The 13,962-nt window shown below is 46.0% G+C and overlaps 1 long non-coding RNA gene across 1 annotated transcript in view; it reads left to right on the forward strand.

Moving 5' to 3' along the window:
* The first annotated feature begins 377 nt into the window (after positions 1 to 377).
* Positions 378 to 13,962, forward strand: part of LOC119519845 — a 40,598-nt gene continuing 27,013 nt past the window's right edge. Inside the window, exons 1-2 of the long non-coding RNA XR_005214094.1 lie at positions 378 to 487; positions 727 to 913. This is a non-coding gene — a long non-coding RNA (uncharacterized LOC119519845). The remainder of the gene's footprint in view (positions 488 to 726; positions 914 to 13,962) is intronic.

Consider the following 13,962-nt stretch of genomic DNA (forward strand, 5'->3'; position numbering starts at 1 on the left):
TCGTGACCCTAATTCTCAAGGGATTCCTTCCTTAAGATCCTCTTGCATAAATGTGGGCATGTCCATGGCAGTTAGTTTTTCAAATCTGTATAATCTCTGGGACCAGGATATCTGGGGTGCAGGGAAAGGGTCATTTAGATGAACCATCTCTGCTCAAAGTCAGTCTGGATTTTTCCAGTAATGATCTCTTTTCATCATTAATGGCCTGCTGGGTGAATCTTATTATATCTCCTTAAAAAATAATTTAGATGCTAATATCTCCCAGTGACCATTATGTGGGAACGCAGGGCTGGAGGTGGTGGGGAGGAGGACTGAAAGCTGTCTTAATTCTACACTCCTTTTCACAGCTGGAGACCCTCGTCAGATGGACTTGGAAGAGCTGCCCTGGCAAACAGGATTTTCACGCCTTTGCACTCAAAACGCCTTTCATTGGTATTCAGAAAGTTCTACTTTCCACCCAGCTGAGATAAGGAGCACAGGATTCTGGGTGAGCAACCCAAGGGGATTCTGGGAGAATATTCCAAGGGAAGTCCAGTTAAACAATTGAAGGGCAATTGTATTTTTGATCAGATTTAAGCTTGAGGGTGCGGTGGGGGAGGCGTGAAGGAAGAGGAGGAATCTGAGGGGACTTGCAGTCAGAAGGTTTGACTTCGGTTTCCAGGTTTGTGACGTCTAACCAAATTCATTCATTCATTCATTTACTCGTTCATTCATGCATTCATTCAGCAGCACCTACTGATGCCCGCTGTGTGTCAGGTCCTGTGCTATTTCTGAGAAAGCAGAGATAAGCAAGTCATCATTCCTGCTTCAAGGAGTTCACAGCTCGTATGCGACTTTCTCCTCCCTGGGCCTCAGTTTCCTTATCTGTATGGAGAGGAAGTTGGAGTTGAAGTTCTTAGAGGGCTCTTCCAAGGTTAGTGATCTGGGAATGGAAAAGTCTTGCTATCTGGTAACTTTTCTTTTATTATCTGATTTACCAAACACCCCCAAAGTGCTGACTGTCTCTGGGTCAGTCCTCCTCTGAGCACTGGAGACAGGGATGAGCTTGTCAGGGTCTTGCTCTTAAGGAGTGCAGGGTTGGCTGGAGAAGAAATGCACGTGATCTGATGGTAAATGGACCAGGGGATGTTTGTTCAAAGCACAGTGGGAAAGCAGAGGAGGGAATACACAGCTTTGCTTGGGGTGGTGATTTTAAAGCTGGAGGATTCCCACACTTCATGGGTTCCAAGCTCCTAGAATCCCTGGAGAATCCCAGCCTGACTTCGGCTAACCCTTTAGCTCTTTCCATTGGACAAAGGGCTGTGTGGCTCTTTTGTAACTCCTGATCTTGGTTTCTGATTCAACCCTGGGGAACTGAATAGTAAAACAGGCCGAGTCTGCATTGAGGTTCTCAATTTTGAGCACCAGGGAATATGCCACCACTTAAAAACAAAGTGATGATGTTGTTGACATTTTAACAGAAATATTTCTTGTTGGATGCTAGAGAGTATGCCCATGTTGTTTTCTTAGAACAGGAGGAAGTGTGAGGTGTGAGTATAAAGTTTGATTGTGTAGCATATGGGCCTCACCGGCAGGGGGGAGGGGGTCAAGATGGTATCCTAATTACTGCCCTAAGGATGCTAGGTCCCTGGTTCTGTCTTGTTCTACCCATAGGGACTCCAGCTCAAGCTGATTCATCCCAACAGATCCTGGGAGTTCCTGGCTTGTCTTGGTTTGGGTTCTAGAAGCAATGTGTATCAGTGAGGGTTCAAAGAAGGGAAACCACCACTAGGAGAGAAGCAAAATATAAATCTAGTGGTGGCTTTGCTTCTCTGCTTGAACCCTGACTGACACATTTTGTCTCAGATTTTTCTTCTGGGAGAAAATACACACATACACACACACACACACATACACATATATATGAAAATATATATTTAAGAGATTGAGATATACTTATATATGATATATTCAAGAGAATATATATTTAATGCATATTTAGTTTTTTACACACACACACACACACACACACACACACACATTTAAAGGATTTATTACAGGGATTTGGCCTTATGCAATTGTGGAAGTCTTTTAAGGCTGTGGTCTTCGTGCCTGATATTGGAACTGGACATCCACAGGGCAAGCAGGCACTCAGAAGGGAAGATGGATGGAAAGTGAGGGAGAGCAGAGACAAGCTGGAACTTCACAAGTGCACTGGGATCTGTATGGGTTCTTGTCTCTGACCTCAATTGTACAGGATGTCCTGCAGAAGCCGGGGCCCTTTGTCCCAGATCTAAACACATATGACTAACCTGGGAGTCAGAGAAGCTGAAGGATGGGCTAAAGGAAAGTGGAGCAGTTGTAAGGCCTGGTGGCTGCCTTACACCAACAAAACCAGTCAGGCAATTAGCCATAATGTATGTGAGCTATAATATGGCCACTGCTTCTCTTCTGCCCTTCAAATCTCCCACGAGAATTTCTCTGTGGCCCATGTTACCAGAAACGTACAGGAAGTGGAATTCTGGGAAATGTCGTTTAGCCAGTTGACATATTACAAAGCCACCCAACATGGATTCAAGTACAAGTAGTTTATTTGGGAGCTGACATCGGCCGGGCGGGGGTAGTGAAAAAGGAAAGGAAAAAAAGCTACTAAATGTTGTTGCTAAGCCAGTTCTACTGTGGTCAACTGGACTTAATCCCAAAGGGAATTCTGGGAGACAGTCTGAACATGTCTCAGAGTTATCTCAATGGAGGTTGGGGAAGCTGGGGTATTGTTTCCCCACCAACTCCCTTTTGTCGTTGGTATGGGTTGCTTCCAGGGACGTTAATTCTCTGGAAGAAGGCCTTGGGGCAGAAAGTCACAGATGTTCACGGGATTCAGCCTTTGGGGGTCAAAGGACAAAATGCTGAAAGGATTCCTACTGCACCACGGCATCACTTGTATGTTCTTAGCTAACAAGTGCCCGCCATTTTCTTCTGTTCTTGCTTTGGCAAAGGCGGTGGCAGCCCCTTCTGTTGCCGTGATCCCATAGGGGATCCCATAAGGGGACTTCCAAGTCAACCTGCCCAACATATCACTTCATGGAGAAATCAAGGCCCAGAAAGGAGATGGGACTTTTCTGGGGCACACAACCAGTTGATCCAAGGCCAATTGATTTTCCCTTATGCCATGCTATATACCAGAACAAAGTGCCTGAGTGGCTGCTTTATTAATATAGACTTCATCACAAGCAATTTTGGAAATCTCTTTTGTGGCTGACTTTGAGCCTGTTTCAAATCTTTGTGTTATAGCCAGACCTTTCTTTCCTTCTTATAGGAGGTTCTTAGATATGCCATTAGCGATTGTACTTCCAAATGGGAAGAGCATGAAGAGAGCATGGACTCTAGAGTTGGATAGACTGGGTTTGAATTTCAGTTTACCCAGTATGTGATCTTGGAAAAATTCTTTACTCTCTGTGTGCCTCAGTTTCCTCATCTGAAGAACCAGGATAATAAAACATAATGTGTTGAATAGATTAAATGTGCTAAATGTATAAAGAACACAACTGTTCAATAAGCAGTTATTATTGTTGTTATTTTTGACAATGTTAAGGCTGTTGGCTTCCATAATAGGGTCAGTGACCTATGCTGAAGTGCAAGTTCTGTCTAATTCGGGGTTCAATTTTAGGATGCCCATTATTGCTGCAAATCTAAGGCCCGCCTCCAACCCTCTCTGCATCAGTAATAAAATTGATATTTTGGTCTCCATCTGTCTTATTCCTTTGTATTCTCTCTCAGTTAGTTCAGAGCCTGAATGGGGAAAACAGGAGTGTTTGTTGAGCTTGATCAAACCCCAGTAATGTTCAGTGTGGAAATCTTTGAAAATTCTGAAATGCACAAAGAAGAAAATAAAAAATACCCAGAGTTGTGTCACTCAGAAATAGCCTTCTTCAGCTTTTTTCTACTTTTTAACCAGTGTTTCATTATATTGTTTATTTTGTATGTACTTTTTCATTGAAAGACAGCATGAATTTATTTTCATTCATTAAATATTCTTTCTCAGCATGATTTTTAATGGCTGAATGTTATTCAATTATATGGGTCTTCTATGATTTATTTAACCAGGCTCCAATTGGTGAAGTGCCAGGTATTTTCTGTTTGTCCCTCAAATCCACACTTCACCCTTCTCCACCCTTTCTCGACTTCCACGGAGCACTGAACACTGTTCCCTAAAACACTGTGTGTTCCCAGCCTGGTAGAGAATAGAGCAAGATGTGTGTGCTCTGCAGGCTGGCAGATCCTGATGCCTTATGCAAGGCACTTCCAACTCTCCTAAACTTACCGGTTGGGTGGAGTGGGAAAGGGCAAAGCAAGAAGCCAAAGGTCTTTAGACAAGTTTCCTCCGTGTGGAACCAGGAGGAGTGGGGAAGAAAACATGTCATGTACAAAAGTGAAAATGCTGTCATATACCTTAGCTCATGTAATCTTCACAGCTAGCCTGTGAGGTAGGGAGTGTGAGGTTGCTACTTCGTAGATAAGACAGAAACTCAGAGAAGTTAAGTAATTTGCCCAAAGTCACACAGCTAATGGATGACTAAGCCTGGGCCAGAAGCCAGGGCTTCTGACTCCAAGTTCCTTCTCTGTGTGGATTAAAAAGATTTTTTAATAAGTGAAATAATGTTGGCAGTGCGTAATGCGGTTGACTCTTGGCATTTCTAATATGAAGCTGCTTTAGAACTCCAGGTGAGAGGGAAAAGTAATGATAGTGATCAGAGCTGGAAACTTTGCTTGGAATCTGCAAAGGCTCCCAATGCTCACTGAACTCACTGCAAGCTGCAGTCTTATCTCTCCCAGTTTCCCCATGTGCCCCCTGTGCGCCATCATCCTTGTGCCTTTGCACACGCTGTTCCCTCTTCCCAGAATGCCCTCTCTACTTATCATCCCTTGTGGAAATTGTCTCTGTCCTTGACGATACAACTGAAATGCTCTCCTTCTCCACAAAGCCTGGTTCGACTTTACCCGATTGTGTTCTCTCTCCTCTGAATCTCTTTTATTTCTATGTGGCACTGAACCCCATAGGGTCCTCAAGCAGGGCTCTCTCCCTGGCTTCAACAGCAGCTTAGCCGTAGAGGGTGTGCAGCTGTTGTCAAAATCACACAAGAAGCAAGGAATTTTGGCTTTTGATATTGTCAAAATGACAGAGCCTCTTCCTGCTCGAGTTCTGCTCTGATTGTGCAGCAACTCTTCCCGGGTTGCACTGGCTGCATGTCTGGCACTGGGTATACACATTATGTACACAGCCTTCTTGATGTTTTTCTCCTCTGCATCTCCTATCCTTCTCCACCTCCCATTCCTCCACCTCTCCATTCCTCTGGGTATCAGTTAGCTATCACTGTGTAACAAAACACACCAAAACCTACTACTTAAAACAATAATTCATTATTCCTCCTGATTCTGTGGGTTGGCTGGGTACAGCTGAATGGTTCTTCTGTTCCTCGTAGTGTAACTGAGGTTGCTCCTGCAGCTGTAGTCAGGCGTGCTGTGAGCCTCGCCTGAGCTTCTTAACATGGCGCTGGCTTCTGGAGGGACATATAGAAGCTGCCAACTCTCCTAAAACCTGGACTTGGAAGTCTCAGAATGTCCTTCCACTGCATTCTCTGGTCAAAACAAATGATAAGTCCACCCAGATTCGAGGGGAGGGGAAAGAGTCTCCACCTCTTGAAGGAAAGAGCAGCTTGTGATAGAGGGATGGGAGGAGTTGTTGACAGCCATGTTTAGAGACTAACTCCCTGCCCCCAACTTGCAGCTTCATCAAAGAGACAGCCTCCTAACTGCTCCCCTGCTTTCCGATTTTTCTCCTCCAGTCTATTCCTCAGCCAAAGGAATCATTCCAGAATACAAATCTGACCATGTGACTATCTGAATAGCCTTCTGTGGCTCTCATTGCCCATAGACTTAAGTTCAAGCTTCTTAGCCTAATATAGACATCTTCCAAGTAGCCACATATTTTGTTAATTTCTTCCTGCTTAAGCCTCACCGCACCATTGGCTGTTTGCCAAATGTGCCGTGATTTTACGGCTTCCATGGAAGGCACAGGCTGTTCCCGCAGCCTAGAATGCCCTTCCCTGACTGTATGGTGAGTTCCTCTTTATGCTTCAAGATCCTCTACAAAGCCAAGGGACTTAATTCTTCCTACAGCATCGAGGATTGTGTAAGTCTGGTGGGCACAGCTTGTACTGTAGCGCAACTGTCACATTACTTCTTTCATCAGTTTTAAGAATGTCCACGTTAATATCTCTGGAGTTGGGAAGTGTTTTTGCAAGGCATGGCCTTGTTACAGTGGCTGTCAGACAGGTAGCAGGTCTGACATGGCTATCGTTGCCTGTGTGTGCCAGAAGTGGGTCGTTATTCCTGGCGGCTTGACTGGCCACAGACCAGTAAAGGACCATTTGAGGAAGGAATATGAGTGAGCGCCTGTCTGAAAATTTTCTGTTGATGGCTTTAGCTAAGACCAAGAATGTCCAGAACCATAACTTGCAGAATGGGTGTCAGCAGCTTGGGAGAAAATTCCAGAGATGCCTGGAGCTGCTGCAGCCACCTTATGACCATGTGTAGCCTTTTTTGAAGAAATGCAGCATATCTGTGCTCTTCACATCACAGCCATAAACCACTCTGAGAAGAAAAGTGATTCAGGAGGGTGAAGAAGTTTTTAGGATATTAAATTACTAGTTTTTCTTATTTACTTTTTTATGTGTACACCCAAGAGTTATGTGATTTAAAAAACATAGCTAAGTTTATGACAGCTCTTTTGATGAGGATAAAATAAAAATCCTAAATGATAAAACACATTGTACCTTAGTTTCATTTGCAGTGTTTTTCCTTTCTTATTAGTACAAAAATAATGATGCATTTAACAATGGTATCATATATTGAAGGAAATATAATTATTTGTACAATTATCAGGATTCCCCCACCATGTTGAGCTCCTCCAGGGCAGGGACCATGCCATTCATCTTTGTAACCCCCAGACTAGGTATCACAAATATTTGTCATGTGAATGAGTTTAATTCCTTCTCTGTAGGAAGAGATGAAGGAGGTAAGGCTCAGAGAGGTCATGCAACTTGCCCAAATTCACACGACAGAATTGGAATTTGAACTTGCATCTCCTTAAACTCCAAGATCAATGCTCTTTCCACAAGGTGTATCAACCAGGATGCTTTCAGCTGCAGGTAGCAGAAGACCGAACTCAAAGAAGCTTAAGACAAGATGGATAGTTTACTGTTCACATAAAAAGAAGCCTGGAGTTGGGGTAATTCCAGGGTTGGTTGGTTCTGCTGTCCAGTGACCTCACCAGGGACTCAGGTTCTTTCCATCTTTCCTCTGCATGCCAGCTGCTCCCCTCATGGTCATAAGATGGCTGCAGCAGCTCCAGCCATCTTGCTAAGACCAAGGAAACATCCCCCAGAAGTCCCTCAGTACACTTTCTCTTGTATCTCACTGGCTAGAATGGCATCCTATTCTCATTCTTAAACAATCATTAACCAGAAGGGTGGAATGACCTTGATTGGCTTAGAGCAAACAAAATACACTCCCAGGGAGCATTCCTAAACAAAATTTGGCTTCTGTAAGTGAGGGAAAGGGGGAATGCTGTTGGGGAGTTAATGCACAGAGATTGCCACCTCATGCCCAGACTTGCTATATATCCTAAGAGGGCTCGTATTTTTGAGAAAGAACAGAAAATGTGAGCATGGAGAATTTACCAGCTTCTCTGCTTTCCTTTGGTTTCCAGGGGAGTCTGGGTGGGCCTGGCAGGGGCTGGGGTGGGTGGTGGGGAGCTGAGCTGCTGTCCCCTCTGTATGCCTTTCTGGTATGGAGGGAGGAAGGCACTTTCCTTTCTGGGGCCCTCACATTTCAGGAGTGAAATCTTCATTTCCCTCTCACTCTGCTCTGCCATTTTGGAGGTCACACTCATTTCTAACCTTCCTTATCTTCTTGGCTTACACACTTGACAAGTGAAGATTTTACTTTCCTTTTCTGGCAGATAACAGGTGATATGTGAGGCTCGCCTTCTTTAAGAGTGACTGATTGGGGCTTTATGTGAATATATTTTAAGGGTTTTGAGATTAAACTTTTTTTCCCTCTGTGTAATTCACTTTGGAGATGCAAGTTCATGCTTATTTTATTTTATGGTAAACTCGGTTCTGCATACAGAAGATTTTACAGTGTGAGTGACTCTTCTGGATCTTCCCAATGGGCTGTATATTGTACTGGTTTAAAGCCCAGCCTCTGGACTCAGGCCTGATTTCAAATACCAAGGATGAGTGAACTTGGCTCTCTGATTCTCAGATTCCTCAAATGGGGCCAATGCTGGCTTCTACCTCACAGAGTTGTGACAATTAAATGATCTGCTCTATGTGAAGTGCCTGGCACATGTAAATGCTCAGTAAATGCCTTCCTCTTCACTGTGATGAAAGCAGTTTTCTTAGTTGGCTCAGCCAGGAAAGGGGAGGCAAATCTTATAAGACAGATACCCCCCCTTCTCCTCTCCTTCCTTTTCTTCTACTTTCTTTCTTCATCAAATGTTTATTGACCCCTGTTAGGAAAGAGACGCTGTGCTCAGGTTTAGGAATACACTATAGCAGGGAACAAGGCAGGTGTGGTCTGCCCTCCTGGGGCTTACACTCTAGCAGGAAAGACAGGTATAGAAGAAGTTAAGAAAAAAGGGTGGAAAGGGTGCCAAAAGGGAAAAGTCGTTGTGACAAGGGGGTAAAACAGGGAGTTCACCTGGGACCTGAGTTGGGTGGTGATAGTTACAGAAGACCTCTTAAGGTAGTGATATTTAAACTGAGTCCTAAAGATTAAAGAGGTTAGTAGAGAGTTGAGAAGAGTATTTCGGGCAGAGGAAAGAGCATGTGCAAAGGTCCAGAGGTGAGCATGGGGCATGTTTAGACCAACTGGAAGAAATCCATAGTGGCTGTATGGGAGAGATGAGATAGCCAATTAGGCAGGAACTTGCAGGTCATATACAGGAATTTACTTATTTTCTAAAATGCTGGAGAGCCATTAGAGGGTTTTAAGCAAGAACATCATCAAGTATGCATTCAAAATATTCAAAATATAGCATGGAGAATGAGTGGGAGGTGGATAGTGATGAGAGGAGGAAGAGAGAGAAGTTAGGTGGCTGTTGCAGCAATTCAGGTAAGTAACAGCTGCTTCACCTAGGATAGGGGTGACTGAGATGTCACCCAAATCCTAGTGAGTTATGGTGAGATCAGTGCTACTTGGGGGAACTGGAATTGGAGACATTTGGCAGCTTCTGCAGCATCCTGTCCTTAGCCCGCAGTTTGCAAAGCTGGCTGAGTCTTCAGGTCTGGGAGTCCTTGTTGGATTCCGGGACCCACTCACTGTGTTAAGTTTCCCCAGGTTCTGTTGGGGGTGAAGGAGTTAATGTGGCTTCCCAGAGGCCATACTTAACGGTATTTACCTTCATAGTTGAGCCCACCTATTGCTGTCGTCTACTTTATTTGAACTAGGTTGACATGGTGCCAATAGCTAATTCTAGCACGTGAATCTGCGCATTCTTGGCTATGTTGCATTCACTGCATGGAGAAAGGGTTTGGCAACCTTGAGTCTCATTTCCCTCATCTGGCAAATGGGAGTAATAACAGTTCCCACCACAATGGATTACCATGAGGACAAAACAAGATGACTTCAAAGTGCTGGCATAGTGCCTGGTCCCCTCAGGGGCTATTACTATTTTTGCTACTATAGTGATGGGATGCTGTGGCGGAGTCCGTGTGTGTCTGTGCTAATAAGCTGGAATGATACCCGCTTCCTTTAGTAACTGTATTATAAACAAATTGTATCCTGAGAGCGAGTTATGGTCAAAGGATAGACTCCAGTCCATAATATTCGGGCGCCTTGGGTTCTGATCTCAGAAATGGTGATGGATTCATCCTTGTTTTGCGCGAATGGAGGAGGTAGTCCATAATGGGTGTCAATTAGCCTTAGTTGTTTAACCCCTAAATCCTCTGGGACCTCAGAGCCTTTGAGTGGAAACGAGGACCCGTCTGTTTAGGCCTGGGCTCAATACCCATTGTCTGCAGAACTGTAGAAACTTGGCCCCTGTCTTTCCCAAGCACCCTGGTGGTATCACACTGGATTCCCATTTTGCCCTTTTAGCTTACCCTAACCACAGTGATGCAGCTGCTGCTAATTTTGTCCCCTGGAGCCATGCACTGTGTGTCTCTGTCTGTGTCCCCTGGGGCCATTGCCTTCTCCCTCCGCCAGGGCCTCTACCGCAGGGTGCTGCTCTGAGCTGTGCGCTCACCACTTTACTCTGGAGACCACCTTCGCTGCTGCAGGGTGTAGGGAGTTTGATCGCTTTTGCCATGTTCTGCTTTTCTGATGGGGGCCCCGGAGCAGGGTTGCCTGGGCCCCAAGATGCGGCAACTGTTTTGGTTTTATGTTTCACAGCCCTTCTCTGTCCTCCGCTTGGCTGGGTAGGGGCAGGTTAGAGAAGCAGCCATGCAGAAGCATGCCTTCTCCCAGGTCCTCAGGCCTGCTGCTTGATGGGCCAGACTCCTCCCAAAGGGCAGGTTCTCTCCCAGGACCCCACAGGACCTCCTTGGGATTTGACTTCTGCAGGGCTCCAGACTCCTAGACTTACCTGTGTATAGCCAAATACATCTACATTCAGTCGCTGACATTCTTTGAGTTCTTCTTCCAGAAACTTCCTTAGCTACTGTATAAATCAGTTGATACAAAAGCGGGGTCTGCTTGTGGAGACTTTCTCTGCTTAGGGTCTGTTGGAAAATCTGGTTACTGTTGAGCGAATGAACATGTTTGTCCCTGCCCTGCTTTTCCACAGAGATGTCAGTGAACGGCTGGGGCATGGGGGTTAGAGGATGCAGGAGATGTTGCTGGTTTAACTGACACCTAAAGGTGTCAGGCTCTGTTACATTCTTTCGGCCACTACTATCTGGGTAAACCTTGGCAAATTGCATCACCCTTGAGCCTTGGGTAAAACAAACAAAGTATGGTGTGTACAGTCTCTGTGGATGGTTTATAATACACTGTTTACCTCATAGGCTTGTGATGGGGAGAAAATGGGATGGCGTGGGGTATATATTTCCTAGTGAAACACGAGCTTTGCATTGAAAGGTCTGGCTATGGGACAACTTCAGGAATGTGGTGTCAGAAAGGGAGAGGATGACATTGGAGCAAGAGGCCAAGGGGGACAGGCATTTGGAGGATAGCTTGGGATTGGTCTTAGAGATCTGTCCTCAGGCAGCTCTCTCCAACCTGCACCTGTGTCTCAAGCAGGAGATGGAAGCAGAACCTGAATGTGTGATTCGCACACAGTTTCTCCACGGGAGGTTGGGAGAGCAAGGAAGCCCCAGGCTGTTCTGTGGCACCTCCGTCTCTGGCCTTCTGGTGGCCGCCATGTTTCCTGAGGCAGCTGGAGGAGGGGGTCTCGCCTCCTCCCCCTCACACACCTCCTTAGGCCTCCATACGCAGTCGTCAACTGACCCACTGGCTACGCAAGGAGAGGGAACTGTGCTCTTGGTAACACGCCAGTGAAATGGTGCAGATTATTTTGGGGAGTTTTGTCTGACTCTGCTCATTGATCATAAACAATTTTTCCTATTTAGTCAGATGATTTCCTTAAGAACATTCATGTTTATACAAATGAATACATTTGCATAATCTATTCCATTGTGACAGCCCCAGTCTCTCCACACCTGCCCCACCCGCACCCACCCCTCTCTGCCTTCAGGAAGCCAGATAGCTTCCGGGCTAATTTGATCACAATGAGTAAAAGCAAAACCATCTGGTTCCCTTCGACAGCGGATTCCAGAATCTTTATAGTAAAAAACCTATCCTCCAGGTAAGCCGGTGATATTAGGGGGTTGTCTTTCTTTGCTGAGATGAAAGAGCTCGGCCTGCTACAGAATGCCACTGTGCCAGCATCAAACTTCCAATGAATCACAGCAAAAGCCTCCCTGCCACTGCTCGCCCCTTCCAGCTGGGGGAAAATGGGCTCATTAGAAGCAGGAAGAGTACATTGTTTACATTAGGCGGTGTTGATTTACAAGCCTGGAGCTGCCATTTTCTCCTCACCTTGAACTCCCAGCTCCTCCACTTGCAGGGAATGGCTCCTTTGAAGGCTCAGGCAGCTTCCTGAAAAGGAGTGCGGTGGCTGCCCTGCCCCATCCCCTGCCCTCCTTCCTCCACCAATTAGGTTGTTACCAATTGAGCAATATATGGGGTTTAGGTAGAGGCTAGCAGGGGAACTGTCGGCAAGGGCCTCTGCATAATTGTGTTGATTAAGAGGTACGAGGCTGGAAATGTTGTCTTTCTTCAAGATCAAGTCCCTGCGCTTGTGGGAGTCTTGATTTTCCGGGCCAATTTGTTTGCGTTGGCTTAATTGCCCAGGAAGAGCATTTTTCACAGACATTTCCGGCTAGACGATTTAGAGTAGCTCTGCAGTCCAGTGTCCAAGATGCCCAGAAGGGCTGCGGAGGAGGCCATGGGTCTGGTTGTCTGTCCTGGGATGACGGTGGTTGAGCCTTGTTTGAGGCTGTGTCCCAGAGTGGGACAATTTTGGTGCCCAGCTGGGGTTGGACTGGAGTGCTCTGTCAAAGGCAAAGTGGGCTGTTGTTTGCTCAGGGCAGGGTAAATAAAGTGATTTCCAGGTTCCTGGATTTGGGCTCCCCTCTAATAGCCATAGCTCTTTGGGAACCTGGAGAAAATTCAAAGAAGGTAAGAACACTCTTATTTGGAGATTCTTTTGATTTCATGTGTCTCATAGCAGTTGGTTCTCATCAAAGATTCATAAGCTCTTTTATATTTCCCAGTCTCCTTTGCAGTTGGATTGGGGCCATGTGACTTGCTCTGGCCAACAGAATTTGAGCAGAAGTGAACCTGTCACTTCTGGGCTAAGGCAGTCAAAAGCTGGTGTGCCTCCTCCATCTCCCCACCAGGGCCTCTTACCTCTGACCTTTCTTTTCTTGTGAGAGTGCCCGCGTGTAATCTCACTTGTGTACCTGGGTAAATTTTCTACCTGCTTACTCTATGCTGCGCCATGTCCTTGAATACTTTTTCGCAGCATGGCCAAGAGCTTGGAAGCTGAGTCCGGTAATACCTTTTTGCCTCTGCCACAGAGAGAGTCAAATATTCCAGAGAAGGGAAGCCTGACCCACATCTGACATTTTATAAGAAATAACTCTTGATTTTGTTAACCTTCCGAGAGTTCATGGTTTAGTTCTTCCTGCAATCGAGCTGAGCCTATTCTGACTAATCCATGGCCCCACCGAATGCCACCAGCGCTAGGGAAATGGCTACCTCCAGATTTGCCCTGAGCAAGGCCTTCTGCGCAAGGCTAAAGTATGAGAAAGAGGAACCCCCCCCCCGCATCCAGCCTTTGTGCCTTTCATCTGTACTTTGGAGATAGCTGTCCTGGTTCAACTCTGCTTACTGTTTCCTTCTGGGCAATTCTATCTTGGGAGGGTCTGCCTCCTGGGTCATGTGCCCACCCCTTGGCCAATCACTGAGTCTGGTGCATTGGTGTGTTGTGATTGGCTGGGGAGGTGGGGTTGTATGATTGACAGTCCCCCACCAGTGGGGATGGGGCAATTTTGGAAAAGAAAAGATTCTAAGCAGCTAAAAATGACTACTACCAATGCTGTTCCTTGTACCTGTGGGAGCAGCAGGATAGAGTGGCTCAGATACTCTAAGAAGATCTTACTGCCAAGACTGTAGGAAAACTGTCTGTCCAGGTACAAAGAGGTGGGTGTATGGGGGTAGTGGAGAGGAAGGTTCCCTCTTGTGGCTACAGGTGTGGAAGGAATGTTTACCGGGAAAGGATTTCACTTGCTTTGGATGGGTGAATGGCTTGGAAGTGAGGGACAGGAAGCCAGGAACTGAAGATATCTCTGCAGTGGCCATGGGTGTGTCTACCTCACAAAGGTAGGGAACGGGGGAAGGGTAGGAGGCACTCTC

This window comes from Choloepus didactylus, chromosome 2 (assembly GCF_015220235.1).
Source record: "Choloepus didactylus isolate mChoDid1 chromosome 2, mChoDid1.pri, whole genome shotgun sequence".
NCBI lineage: Eukaryota > Metazoa > Chordata > Mammalia > Pilosa > Megalonychidae > Choloepus > Choloepus didactylus.